Raw genomic sequence first — 9322 nt, 5'->3', positions numbered from 1 at the left:
ACTAAAATAAGTGCATAAGAATACATTCATTGAAAATTTATTCTTCTAGCATTTCTAGAGTCAAAATCATCATGCACACATTTTTCAAAATCTAGCCTTTACAATATATCCTTCTCAAAGCACAAAATTGTCAGTTCATTTAACATTTCATGTGTCATAGTCGACTGTGTCAGTTCATTTAACCTTTCATGTGTCATGGTCGATTCAACAACTTCAATCGTATTACTTTTTTTTTAGTTTCTTATATTATGAAAGAACTAAAACTAGGTTAGGAACCTAGAAATATTTGAAGGGAGATTGACAAGGAGAGAATGTAAAGAAAAAAGACGGAATACTGTTGTTTGCACTATAGGTTTGGGAAGATATAATTATTTTTTTATTTTCGTTTTGTCAATATATAGTTTGTTTGATCTCCTATGCCACATTAGAGTTGTATTCTTCGAAGAAACAATATTTTTTATGTACACTATTGTTAAATATATATATATATATTATATTCATATTAACACTTCAAAATTTTGATTGTATACTCCTCATCAGAATAATTTTATTTTTAAATATAAAAATTTTAAAATACATAATTTAAAATGTCAATAATAATTCTCTTTCAGATATGTATATTAATAAAAATAATAATAATTTAAGGCCTTGAGCGGTTGACCTTCCCACCCTTGCTCAGGAAGGGCCCTACCTATAAAGCTAGGTTCTAACAACACTTAAGTATCTAAGACAAATTGATTTTGCTTTATAACAGTGACTGGGTGTCAAAGAAAACTTGCTATTTTTCAATGAACAATGTTTGTCTATTCAAGGATAAGAAAGAACTTTTACTCAAAATTCTTCGTATTCGAATAACATAGTTTTGTATTTATAATTAGAACCGTTTATATTATGAATCATTTTGTAAAGATTATCTCTACAAAAAATGAATTAAAACCAAGGTCATTTAGTTCATCTATTGTAACAAATTTATAGACGGTTCGTAATATTCTTATCAATTATGTTCATCTATTTTTATATAATTCGATGACTAAACGCCCTTAGTTTAATTAATTTTTTGTAAAAATTATTTTTATAGAGTAATTTATAATATGAACGGTTCCGATTATAAACACGGAGTTTTATGAATCGACAACGAACAACTTTGAGTAGGAACTCCTACTCATCCTTTGAGTAACCAAATGTTATTCTTTTTCAATTATGTGTCTGTCTAGTAGATAAATTGAATAGAATGTTTTGTATTAGGGTAATGCTAGGAGACTAAATTTTTTAATTAAATTTTGTAAACCAAATGATATGAATGTTAACGATTGAATTATTACTTAAGTGTTAATTAACGTGCTTATTTTCTATTTGTAATATATCATTTATCTTGCAAATTTAATTAAAATTTCGATATTTCTAGCGTTATCTTTTGTATTAATAATGGAGAAATAATATAGTATGCGATTCCTAAGTGAGATTCACCATTTTCATTTCCACGTCGAACATTTGCTCCTACCTACACCATTGTATTGTTTTAACCCTTCTTTTTTCTTTTTCTTTTTTTAAGTATTTTACCTAATAATAGTCTAATGCCAAATTATAGTCATATGAATTTCATGTCCAACTTGAGATTAGAAATGTAATAATATAACTAATGCTCAACTTTTAATTAAGTTCGCCAAATTTAGTATCATAACTCAATTAAGTTTTAAAAAAGCTTATAATATAAGTTTATCCAATACTTTTCAATATTACACTTTATGAAACAGAATGTCATCCACGCTTAAATGTATGTAAGTTTTCCTCTACACTCGCATATCCACACACCAGACTAGCCGCTCTCTATAAAACTAGAAATTCACAAATTCAAAGATCAAAGACTAAAACCAAACGTTTAATGAAGCATTGAACAAGACACGCTGTCGTTAATCATCAACCACGTATGACATATCCATTATTGAGATATGCCTGAAATTCTAAATTTGTAGAAATTTAAGTATTCTTTTATAATTTTTTTGAAAAGAATTGAGAAATCTGGTTGAAAAGAACTGAAAATTCTTGCCAATATTTATACACACCTAAGTTCTAACTGTAAAAAGATTTAGAAGTTTCAATTTATCCACCATATTCCATAATATTTATTTTCTCTGAAAAAAAATATATAAATAAACATTGGCCAGCATATGAGTGTTAGATACAAAGCCTACAACACTGCGTGAGGACATGATGATGAACCTAGGCCCATAATCCTGGCCCAACTTTATATGGGAGTTGGAATTTTTACTTGGGCCAACAAGATCGGAATTGCTATCAGCACCTCTCTCGCGTGATACTTTATGTTGGCCAATTCGGCTCGATATAAGTCAAATGAACCGTGTGCATCATCACATATTGAAGGAGTACGACTGTAATCTATATTATTCGAATTAAGAACAAGTAAAGCTACTTGCTTCGCATACTTGGAGCTACTCTTTTCATACCTCTAGTAATAATTTTATTCCGTTAACTTCTTCCCATTAGGTTCTTCGATTTGTTTGAATATAGCACTCTATATGTGGCTGCTCTTGTTAATAAGGGCAAGCGTTGAAACCTTTATTTCATAACCTTCTGGCTTAATGGAATTTATTTATTTTTTGGATTGTAATTGTACTCCTTCAATATGCTGCTTATTCAGCACTGCACATGTGTGGATCTATACCCTCTCCTATGTTGCTTATTGAACCCTGCACTTCGATCAATTGATTCAGGAATGTCCTAAAGGTTCTCTTTTATTTTTTTAAGTGAAAAAAGAAGAAGAGAGAAAGATAGACGAAAAACTTTGAAACGCTAATTAGTACGGAAAACACTAATTAGTACAGAAAATTGCATAATATCACCATAAACTTCTATGTTTGTGAGCATAGACTAAAATTTTTCCTGATTAATTATTTGAAATTCATGTTATGTGACAAGTTTTGACACCTAAGTTCAACTCTCTTGAATTTCATCCATTTTTCTACTAAATAAAAAAAAAAATGTTACTGTTATCACATATTTGTATCATCTATTTGATAAATATGGGACCCACATGTGTTAGTGGACCATACCTCTATTAGAGAGATGATACAAAGAATTGTACAAATATGTGGTAAATGTAGCATTATTCATTAAATAATATTCACATGCAGTGCATGTGGCTCCTTTTAAGGATGTTATTGTAATTAGACACGCATGGAATGTCAAATATCATTTGGCTGGTGCTATTCACACACTTATTTTTACCTCCCACACGTTCTTCTTAATTTCTAACAGTTGGATCAAATGAATTGAAAAATGTTAAGGGACAAAATCCACATAGTGTGTGTGAGGTAAAAATAAGTGTATAAATATCATTGTCGTATTATTTAGTTGCCACATCTAAATTGGTTGCTATGTGATGAGGTTGTTCCTGGTAGAGTATGAGTATGAGATTGAGAGTTTTAGTGGCCACTAAGAATGCTTTAGTAGAAGATTAGTGCTAAATTGGCTTGGGATTGCAATAGAACTTTAAATTTTATTTTTTGAACAACAACGATAGAGTGATTTTATTGATAGGAACCGAACAAAAAAAATTGATAGAGTGATTTATTGATAGGAACCGAACAATACAAGAGGGTACCAAATTCAGGGCATCTAATCTTTGTGTTAGACTACCTATGTACCCTAGGACAAGATCAAGCCCATACATAATTCATCCTTTGTAAAACTCTAACATTTCTTATGATACTTTATAGTGGAAAACACAGAGTTCCATACTACATAACAATCATATGTCAACCAAGATTTGTCATTTCGTTGTTCACATATCTCACATGCTTTCCAACTCCATTCCACAATCACATGAACTTATCGATTCAATGACTCAAAGATGCATTATGTAACTGTGTAAACCAATCAAATAAAGTAATAATTCTGGAAATGTAATAAAGCAATCACTATATTTCCCTATCTGGATCCTAAGCAATGTTATGATCGCTAATTTACCAACACAATTATTTATCGTGAGCAATTTCTATTCACTAGATTCTAGGGTTTCAGACTAACTCCAGACCACTCAACGTAATCCCACTAGAAAATGGTCACCCATCGTGCATCTACCAAGCACAACCTCTCCTTACTGTGACATCCCACATCGTTCAGGGGAGTGATCCTTGTATGTATATTCTTATCCCTACCTAGCACGAGGCCTTTTGGGAGCTCACTGGCTTCGGGTTCTGTTGGAACTCCGAAGTTAAGCGAGTAGCGCGCGAGAGCACTCCCATGATGGGTGACCCACCGAGAAGTTCTCATGTGAGTTCCCAAAAACAAAACCTTGAGGGAATGGTAAGCCCAAAGCGGACAATATCATGCTACGGTGGTGGAGCGAGCCCGGGAAGTGATCCGCCCCGGGCCGGGATGTGACAATTGGTATCAGAGCCTAACCCTGGTCGTGGTGTGCCGACGAGGACGTCGGGCCCCTAAGGGGGATGGATTGTGACATCCCACATCGCCCAGGGGAGTGATCCTTATATGTATATTCCCATCCCTACCTAGCATGAGGCCTTTTGGGAGCTCACTGGCTTCGGGTTCCATGGGAACTCCGAAGTTAAGCAAGTAGTGCGCGAGAGCAACTTCCCAGTGGGTCACCCATCATGGGAGTGCTCTCGCGCACTACTCGCTTAACTTCGGAGTTCCCATGGAACCCGAAGCCAGTGAGCTCCCAAAAGGCCTCATGCTAGGTAGGGATGGGAATATACATATAAGGATCACTCCCCTGGGCGATGTGGGATGTCACAATCCACCCCCCTTAGGGGCCCGACGTCCTCGTCGGCACACCACGACCAGGGTTAGGCTCTGATACCAATTGTCATATCCCGGCCCGGGGCGGATCACTTCCCGGGCCCGCTCCACCACCGTAGTATGATATTGTCCGCTTTGGGCTTACCATTCCCTCACGGTTTTGTTTTTGGGAACTCACAAGCAACTTCCCAGTGGGTCACCCATCATGGGAGTGCTCTCGCGCACTACTTGCTTAACTTCGGAGTTCCCATGGAACACAAAGCCAGTGAGCTCCCAAAAGGCCTCATGCTAGGTAGGGATGGGAATATACATATAAGGATCACTCCCCTGGGCGATGTGGGATGTCACACTTACAGCCCTAGGTAGGCAATGATCACCCGCCACGGATATACTAAGCATGATCATGGTCCTCCATCGTGGATATACCAAGTAGGACCGTATCCTATAGTACTTGGTAGTATCACCTTTCGCAAATATACCAAGCATGATCAGCCCTAAAATGTGCATGGTCCCACCATTGTGGATATACCAAGCAGAACCGTATGCATAACCTAATCGTGTAGGCAATGATTACTCATCGCAGACATACCAAGTATGATTACCCCTAAAATACGTATGGTCCCCCATTATGAATATACCAAGCATGACCATCCATGTACCACACTGCTACATGGTGTAGTCACATCATCACACAACCTACCTCGTACATCAACACGACAACACCTATGATTTACAGCATGAGCACATACACTATCAATTTCTCATGACAATCTTGTCATACAGGCACACAAATTTTACATAATACTAATAATAGGGCTTCAGACTCACATTTTCATACTAGTAATCATACATATCATTTGGAACATCTAGAAGTTTAATAAACACGTACATCACGATAAGGTACCACTTGCATGTAATCCAAGGTGCACATTAATTGGAATAGCTCGCTAACTGAGATAGGCCCACTAGGCTCTACCAAGTCTCTAGTAATGCTAATTTTATTTATTTAAGAACGATTTGAAACTTGTTGACGAAAAGTCAATCCTTGGTCAACTTGGACAAAGGAATGGTCAACAACCCTAGTAATCCAATCTGGGAGATCCGTACATCAGATTTCCGATCCTTAACTTTCATAAGGGCTCATTTTTCTCCTAGAACAACATATTAAAATTTTGTGAAGATTCGACAGTCAGATCACCGCCAATTGCAAATTTAAGTGGCAAACCACTACAAAGCTATTAACACATCAGAACCGATGCTAAAAAATAGATTCAAGGCATCAAAATTAGCCTAATAGGGTCTCGGGCCAAAACCCGAAATCAACATTGGACGGAATATTCACAAAACGGACGCTTTTACCAATTTCGTTCATCTGTTTTTATACATTTCGATGATTAAACTACTTTAGTTTTAATTATTTTTTTTGCGGAGGCAATATTTACCAATTTTATTCATCTGATTTATAACATGAACGTTTTTTTTTATCATAAACACGAAGTTGAATGAATCGTCAACGAACAATTTGAGTATGAACTCTTACACATTCATAGAGTAGCCAAGTAATTGGTTTGAATCTTAGGAATAATTCTTATAGCCGTTTTGTTCGGAAAATTAAAGTCATTTAGCCAATATATTATAGCAAATACATGAACGGTTCATAATGCTTTTACCAATTCCGTTCATTTGTTTCTATGCAGTTCGAAGACTAAGCAACTTTAATTTTAATTGATTTTTTGCAGAGGCGATATTTATAGAATGATTTATAATATAAACGGTTTTGATCATAAACACGAAGTTTAATGAATCGGCAAAGAACAATTTGAGTAGGAACTCTTACACATCCACTGAGTAGCCAAATATTAGTTCGAATCTTAGGAATAATTCTTATTATTCGGAAAATTAAGTTCATTTAGTCAATCGGTTGTACCAAATACATGAACGGTTTGTAATTCCTTTACCAACTCCGTTCATCTATTTTTATATAGTTTGATGACTAAACGACTTTAGTTTTAATTGATTTTTGCAGAAGCGATATTTATAGAACGATTTATAATATAAACGGTTCTTATCATAAACACGAAGTTCAATGAATCGGCAACGAACAATTTGAGTAGGAACTCTTACACATCTGTTAAGTTGCCAAGTATCATTCAATGTTTAACGGCAATTTTATGTGTGGGTATTCTTTAAACAACCTGACCAATCTACCTTATACACCTGTGGTGGGATACGTTGAGTCGGGTTTAATGATCAACTTTTTTGGATTTGTGTTATAACCCGCCCACCCACCAAGACAAGGATTAGTAGTTGGATTTAAACTGTTAACCCGTAGAAACTCAGACTCACTCAAACTCTATTCTTTTCTTCATGAGATGCTGATAATCCTCATTACTTGAAAGCATACGCAAGCAAGGTCACAAATCTTGGAAGCATTAGTCCATCTTCAACCTGCAAAAACACCCAACCCAAACTGAATGTAGGTAGTTTGGGTAAGTTGGTGATTAATGTTGTCCGGTCACACGCAAGTTCCACCAAATGATAACCCAATTAATTGGGTCGGTTAATGGGTTGAGGTTTAACGCGGCCCAACCCATGCATGTCCACTCTTAACCATTGTGCCATTGTGCATAAGCACTAAGGCGTATCTAACCCTAGTCTGTTTTTAGTTCTTTCTTCTTCTTTTTTTTTTTGGGTGAAAAGTTGCTTTATTCCAACACAATAATTACACAAGAAAAGGCCCATATACATACATATAAACAAAAATAAGGAGCTTAGAAGAAACTAAAGAGCCCAAAACAAAAGTGTGAGCCCGACAAAGAAAACACTGAAACAAACCCTAGCAGCTTCAACCCACCGTTGCCAAAAAGCCGCTTACCAACCAACAAAAACGAACGTTTCCTGCACACTTGAAAACAAGCTAAAAAGAGCCCCAAAACTCGAAGAAAATTGAGGGAAAACAGAACCGCAAAACAAATCCCCAAACACCGCCGAGCACCACACTGGTAGCAGCCACATATAAGAAGAAGCTTGCGAGAAGAAGCAACCGGTTAGCAACTGGGCCAACAAAGTGAAACCCAAAACGAAGGAAGCCAGTGGGAAAGAGCAACCCACTAGCAACAGTGCCATCAAAAGCAATCCCAAGGAAAGAGGCGGTGTGAACACCCGAGCGAAAACTTTACACACATTTCGGGTAAAACGCGAAAAATTGCCGTACAAAGATGTAGAAGGCAAACCAGGATGTGAAGTCGAAGAAGGATGAGGCTGATTGGGTTGAAGATGGAGTGAAGTGCCAGGAAAGTGGAGGAAAAAAGAGAAAAAGATGGAAAGAAGATGCAAAGAAAGGGAAAAATGAAGAAACGGCAGAAGGAAAAAAAGGAAAAAAAAACTGGAAGGAAGGAAGAATGAAAGTGGAAGGGAGGAGGAAGGGAGAACAAATGGGGAAAAGTGGAAATGAAGTGGAAGGAAGGAAGGAAACCAGGGAAAAAAGGGCTACAAACAGAGAAATCAGGGGCACAAGAAATGGGAAGAAAGTGGCGATCAGGCCCCTGGAGAGGGGGAAACAGAAGCTCAGGGAGAAAGAAATGAAATGAAAAATGGAAAATGAAAAGAAGAGGATTGCCGCCGACCCTAGCTATGGTCCATTAGATTGTGCTGGGTGGATTTGACATGTTGTTTTAACCATATTATTGATGTATTGTAATTGAAATCATAATCACAAGCCAACCTAGATTTCCCAATATATAACACTTGTACGAAAAATAAAAAAATAATAAAAATGATGCCGAAAAAATCTCAAAAAACAATAAGCCGACCTAGATTTCCTTATATATAGCAGCTTAGAGCATCTCCAAGTGAGATGTCAAATTTTAAACATAAAATTTAAATTTAAAGGCTTATAAATATGTAGCACATTGATCCTTTTTTTTTTTAAATTTTGTTATCCAACTAATATGTCAAATGTAAACTATTATTTATTACATTATTTACTTTCTATAGTTGTAATTAGTATTTTTTTTAAACAAAAGATAAGAATAAAAATTATGAAAAGCATTTAGTAATTTCTAAAAATAGATTTGAAGCAGGTGTGAAATTTGACAGCAATTTCCTCTGCTACCATTCCATGTCATGCCATATAGGAATTGGTAGTTCGGTTGGAAAACACTAGTGATGTCTTTTTTTTTTTTTTTTTTACCGTTATTGCTGATGTGAACTTTTTGACATCTCTTTTTAAGATGCTCTTAGAAAATAAAATAATAGCGAAATTTTTTGAAATGTCATCTAAATTTATACATATTTTTAATTTGTCATTTATAGTAAAATTTTAAGCAATTTCTCACACGAATTTTCTGAAATCATTAATTTGTCATCTCACACTAATTATATTAAGTTTTTCATCCAAAAGTTCTACTTTTAAACCTCATTTTTCACAAGCTTATTTATTTATACAAAGATATATGCACGCTAGGGTGGGTGATAAATTAGTTTTCATTAACTTACGGTGAACTATTAAAATAGTACATTAGGCTCACTAACATGAAGT

The sequence above is a fragment of the Pyrus communis genome, chromosome 9 (assembly GCF_963583255.1).
Source record: "Pyrus communis chromosome 9, drPyrComm1.1, whole genome shotgun sequence".
In the NCBI taxonomy this organism is placed as follows: Eukaryota; Viridiplantae; Streptophyta; class Magnoliopsida; order Rosales; family Rosaceae; genus Pyrus; species Pyrus communis.
Note: the sequence above shows the minus strand (reverse complement) of the source record.